The sequence below is a fragment of the Lathyrus oleraceus genome, chromosome 3, assembly GCF_024323335.1.
Source record: "Lathyrus oleraceus cultivar Zhongwan6 chromosome 3, CAAS_Psat_ZW6_1.0, whole genome shotgun sequence".
NCBI classification, from domain to species: Eukaryota; Viridiplantae; Streptophyta; class Magnoliopsida; order Fabales; family Fabaceae; genus Lathyrus; species Lathyrus oleraceus.
In genome coordinates this window covers 467031122-467037323 of record NC_066581.1, presented here as the reverse complement: position 1 = coordinate 467037323, position 6202 = coordinate 467031122, and the positions used below count along the sequence as shown (strand labels likewise).

General features: G+C 42.2%; 1 non-coding gene across 1 annotated transcript; it reads left to right on the top strand.

Annotated features, from left to right (window-relative positions):
• Positions 1–372: 372 nt before the first annotated feature.
• On the top strand, positions 373–479 carry LOC127133375 (small nucleolar RNA R71). Its single transcript, XR_007807354.1, has one exon. It is a non-coding gene; the product is annotated as a small nucleolar RNA R71 (small nucleolar RNA).
• The last annotated feature ends 5723 nt before the right edge of the window (positions 480–6202 follow it).

Here is a 6202-nt window from a genome sequence, read left to right as displayed (position 1 = left end):
TGGGTTTCGTTTAATAGACTGCATTCTGCGGATTGGTGTCCTTGGGTTCCACATATCTCACAATCCGACGAAACTGCGGCTACAATATTCGGGTTTATGCACATATGCTCGACTTTAAGGGCTAATGCGTCCATTTTAGCCTGCATCATGTCTATAGAGCTTAGTTCATGCACTCCTCCTTGGGCTTCCTTCTTCTCAACTGTCGCTCGTTCGACTCCCCATGATTGATGGTTTTGAGCCATATCTTCGATGAGGGAACTAGCTTCAGGGTAAGGTTTGTTCATCAGAGCACCGCCTGCGGCAGCGTCGATGGTCATCTTTGTGTTATAATGAAGTCCATTATAGAAGGTTTGAATGATCAACCAATTTTCTAAACCATGATGTGGGCATGCTCGTAACAACTCTTTATATCTCTCCCAAGCTTCGAACATCGATTCTCCTTGGTTTTGGGTAAATCTAGTTATATGGTTTCGAAGAACGACGGTCTTACTCGGGGGAAAATATCTAGCAAGAAAAACTCTTCTAAGGTTATCCCAAGTCGTAATGGAATTGGGTGGAAGGGAATCTAACCATGATAGAGCTTTATCTCTGAGGGAAAAAGGAAATAATCTTAAACGTATTGCCTCAGAAGAAGCTCCATTGGTTTTAAAAGTATTTGCTAATTGAAGAAATATTTTTAAATGTTGGTTTGGGTTCTCGGTAGCGAGACCCGTGAATTGTCTCTGTTGCACTAGTTGTAACAGGGATGGTTTAAGTTCAAAATTATTGGCTGGGATGATTGGGTTTACTATACTAGAACTAGGTTCTTCATTAGATGGTTGAGCGAAGTCCTTAAGAGGTCTTTGGTTTTGATCTTCGGCCATAGCTCTCTTAATTCTATGAAAGAATAAACGTGCACGAGCGTAACGTTCAGGTTCCGCCAGAGGGTTTACTAAGCTTAAACTTCCGGTGCTGCGAGTTCTTCGCATCGACCGACGGGAAATAACCTAAGTCTAAATGATATAACAATAGGAAAATGAAATTTTACGAAATTGGTCCCCAGCAACGGCGCCAAAAACTTGATGCGTTGGAAAACTTGATGTTCACAAGTATACGAACGCGTCAGAGTAATATAAAAGATTATCGTATCCACAGAGACCAAGTGTCAATCTATCGTTATCTGTCGTTATGGTGTTTATCAAAGGCAATCAAAATAAGTGTTTTTTGTCTAATGTGCAATAAAAAGTAAAGTATTGAAATGGAATATAATTAATAAAGACAGGGTCGAATGTAATTCACGTAATCAATTGATAATCCAAGTACTTGCTAATAGAACTACTTATGGGCAATGTTTCCTACTTTGAAAAGAACTAATTCAACAGGAACTGTCGCTTTCACGTATTCAGAACCGAGTTGTACTCCCTAATCAAACCCTCTTATTGTCACTTATAAAAAGGCGCGCATTGCGTTAGAGTAGTAAACCTATTTTTAAGAAATATAGTATCTTGACTAAGTTGAAAAGTATTATAACCTGGATTTCTTAACTAAAAGAGGTTCTTACGAACCAGACTCTAAACTTATAAACGCGTCCGAAAATAGTTTTAAAATCTCTTTTCTTCTTAATGTTAAAAACTCCTAATGAACTAAACAAAGCGCTTTCGCTGTTTTTGAAATAGTTAAAAACAATTAAGTTTAAAAAGATGTTGGACGACTTTCGATCTTACCCAACGGAATTGAAGTGCGGGAAAACTTAATTTGAAAGTTAAAATAGCCCTTAAGCGTTTCTACGAACAATTGTACAGATTATCAGTTCAATTACGATCCTTACATTCTAGCCTTATAAATTTAGCTAGACATGGTAAAGTAAAAGTGCATTAAAATAAATAAAAGTAGTGCGAGTGCGGAAAGTAAATAATTTAAAGCGAGTGCGAGAAATAAATAATTTAAAGCGAGTGCGGGAAATAAATGAATTAAAAGCGAGTGCGGGAAATAAATAAAGTAAAAGCGAGTGCGGGAAATAAATGAATTAAAAGCGAGTGCGGGAAATGAATAAAGTAAAAGCGAGTGCGGGAAATAAATGAATTAAAAGCGAGTGCGGGAAATAAATAAAGTAAAGGCGAGTAATAAAAACCTGCTCCAATCGGAGGCCTGAGTAAATTGCAATGCAGAAAAGAAAATGGCGGCAGGATTAACTTCCTTCCAAAGTGCTCCAAACTTGAGTACATACTCTATCACATACTCAATTACACAATTGTTTTAACACTCCAATGCGAAGCGATTACCACTTTATAAAACTGAATATATGCCTAAGTGAAACAAAGTTGCTTCTGATTTCGCCTCGTTCCAACGTTCGGATCTTCGTCTGCTCTAAGTTTGGGTGATTGTAAAACTGAATTCGCGTTGCTATTTATAGGCAAGTAAAAAAGGTGGAATTGACTTGGATGCCCTTCAACTTGAAAATAGAGGAAACCGTTTTCCTCTTGTGGCGCCCGCCACAAGGCCATGGCGCCCACCACAAGCACAAAGTGGGGCGCCTTAGTGGAAGTGGTGGGAAAACGTGGGAGTTGATGGAAGTTTGAATTGGACACGTCATGGCTTGGACTGTGGCGCCCGCCATTGGGTAGGCCATAAGAGCAAAATGCTGATTTTTAGGGTTTTTGGCTCTTTTTCGCTCCTTTTCTCGATCGGGGCTCCTATTTAGGTAAAAACCTGAAAACGAAGGAAAACACAGTAATAACACAACAAAATGACAATAAAACAACTAGAATGCATGTGAAATCGGAGTAGAAAATACGTAAATTTTAGTGTGATCATACACGCACGATCATGGGGTGGAACAGCCACTGAAAATAGAAGAGGTGCAGAATCAGAAGTCTGAATCTGAAATGGAAGATCCCGCAGTGGACAATGTTGGTGGAATCGGGCGATTCACCAGGAGTGGTAGACTGTTCTCACCACCGGTTACCCAAACTGATAGTGTTGACGCCGCGGAGAAGGCCAAAGGCAAACAAGTTGTGAATGAGGGTACCTCTACACCACAGGCTGGTTCTAAGCCTACTTTCACGAAGGATGTGGATGAGCTTTTGAGAATCATAAAGAAAAGCGACTACAAGGTAGTCGATCAGTTGATTCAGACGCCGTCCAAGATATTTATTCTCTCACTCCTGTTGTGTTCGGAGGCACACAGGAAGGCACTTCTGAAGGTTCTTAACGCTGCTTATGCGCCTCAAGAGATCTCAGTAAACCAATTAGAAGGGATCGTTGCAAATGTTCATGCAAGCAACGGGTTGGGTTTTACTGTTTCTGACTTGACATCAGCCGGTCGCAATCATAACAAGGCTTTGCACATCTCGATAGAATGCAAAGATACTGTGTTATCACATGTTCTGGTGGATACAGGTTCCTCTCTCAACGTGCTACCCAAGAGAGCCCTGTCAAGGTTAGAAGTAGAAGGTTTGGTCTTGAACCCTTCTGATATCGTTGTGAGAGCCTTCGATGGTTCTAAGAGGTCGGTGTTTGGAGAGGTAGAATTTCCAATTCAGATTGGATCACAAACCTTCAACACCGTTTTCTATGTGATGGATATCAGTCCCTCGTATAGTTGCCTGCTGGGTCGTCCTTGGATCCACAATGCTGGGGCAGTCTCCTCAACTTTGCATCAGAAAATTAAATTCCCAGCCAATGGAAGGATTATCATTGTCTGTGGTGAGGAGGACATTCTGGTCAGTAACCTGTCTACATTCAAGTATGTAGAAGTAGAAGGTGAAATTCATGAGACCCTGTGTCAGGCCTTTGAGGCAGTTCAGATCAAGGACGCAGCTCCGGTGGAAGAGGTTAAAGCGGGTGCCTCTATCTCGTCCTTCAAGCAGGCACATGCCTTGGTAGATTTAGGTGTTGCTCCCGGTTGGGGACGTCTATTGGAGTTACCGATGAAAGAAGACAAGTTCGGGATTGGGTATCAGCCAGCTCTGACTTCTACAACTTCAGCGCCTCAGACTCGTCAGGGGCCGATTGCTTTCTCCAATGCTGGCATCATTCAGTATGGCCAGATCTCTGCAATCGATGAAGAAGATGGGGATAATGATTGCGACATCGACAACTGGGTGCGTCCGAGGATCCCGGGTGAAGCCATCAACAATTGGTCCTCTGAGGAGAATGTCTAAGTCACTCTTCTCGAAGAGTAATTTTTCTTGTTTGTTCATGCATGTCCAAGTCTTACGTTCCGCCCAGGGCGTAATGACTCATTATAGGGCTCATCTATGTGATACCTGCATTTTTTAAGGACGTCTTTTGCATTCAAAAATTTTGTTCATTGTTTTTCTATTTTTGCAGTTTTAAAAAAAAATCAAAAAAATTAATGCATTTTGGCAATGTTTTTGTTTAGTTTTCACTTTTTTCCACACTCATAAGCACATACCACCACTCATGCAGATGCACGTCACCGGATCCTATTGATAACGGTCCTGCTATGGCTCACTTCGACTTCGAAAATCCGATTTTTCAAGCTGAAGAAGAGGGTGATGAAGACTGTGAACTCCCTGAAGAACTTGCCAGGATGCTAAAACAGGAGGAAAGGGTCATTCAACCGCATCAAGAGTCTACTGAAGTGATTAATCTCGGCACCGAGGATGCCAAAAGAGAAATCAAGATAGGGGCTGCCTTGGAAGATGATGTGAAGAAGGGGTTGATTGAATTGCTGCAAGAGTACGTCGACGTCTTCGCCTGGTCTTATCAGGATATGCCAGGGCTTGACACAGACATCGTGGTACACCGTTTGCCTCTCAAAGAGGATTGTCCTTCGGTCAAGCAGAAGCTCAGAAGAACAAGACCAGGGATGGCTGTCAAGATAAAAGAAGAAGTCCAAAAGCAGTTGGATGCAGGGTTTCTTGCAGTTACCAATTACCCGCCATGGGTTGCAAACATCGTTCCCGTACCTAAGAAGGATGGAAAGGTACGGATGTGTGTCGACTACCCGGATCTGAACAGAGCTAGTCCTAAAGATGATTTCCCATTACCTCACATTGACGTTTTGGTGGATAACACGGCTCAGTTCTTGGTATTCTCCTTCATGGATGACTTTTCTGGCTATAATCAAATTAAGATGGCACCAGAAGACATGGAGAAGACAACTTTCATAACCCCGTGGGGCACCTTCTGCTACAAGGTGATGCCGTTTGGTCTGAAGAACGCTGGGGCAACATATCAACGAGTTATGGTGACTCTTTTCCGTGATATGATTCATCATGAAATCGAGGTTTATGTTGATGATATGATTGCCAAATCTCAGACGGAAGAAGAACATTTGGTGAATTTGCAGAAACTGTTTGAGCGTCTGAGGAAATTCAAGCTGAGGCTTAATCCAAACAAGTGTACTTTCGGGGTGAGATCTGGAAAGCTGTTGGGTTTCATTGTTAGTGAAAAAGGGATTGAGGTGGATCCTGACAAAGTGAAAGCGATACAAGAAATGCCTGAGCCAAGAAAAGAAAAGAAAGTCAGTGGTTTCTTAGGAAGGTTGAACTACATTGCAAGGTTCATCTCTCACCTAACAGCCACGTGTGATCCAATTTTCAAGTTGTTGAGAAAAGATCAGGCTATCAGGTGGAATGATGATTTTCAGAGGGCTTTCGAGAAGATAAAGGAGTATTTGCAGAATCCTCCTATCCTCATGCCTCTAGTCCCAGGGAGACCGCTGATTATGTACTTGACAGTACTTGACAATTCCATGGGTTGTGTTCTCTGTCAACACGATGAGACAGGTAGGAAAGAGCATGCCATCTACTACCTGAGTAAGAAATTCACAGACTGCGAGTCGAGATACTCAATGCTTGAGAAGACACGTTGTGCACTTGCATGGGCTGCTAAGCGATTGAGACAATACATGCTGACTCACACAACCTTACTGATCTCCAAGATGGATCCAGTCAAGTATATATTTGAGAAGCCAACTCTCACCGAAAGGGTTTCCCGTTGGCAAATGGTACTGACAGAGTATGACATCCTGTATACATCCCAGAAAGCCATCAAGGGGAGTATTCTGTCAGACTATCTTGCTCAACATCCGATTGAAGACTATGAGCCGATGAAGTTTGATTTTCCAGACGAAGACATGATGTTCCTCAAGATGAAAGACTGCGAAGATCCAGTTGTTGAGGAGGGACCTGATCCAGATGAGAAGTGGATGTTAACGTTTGATGGGGTCGTCAATGCCAAAGGAAGTGGAATT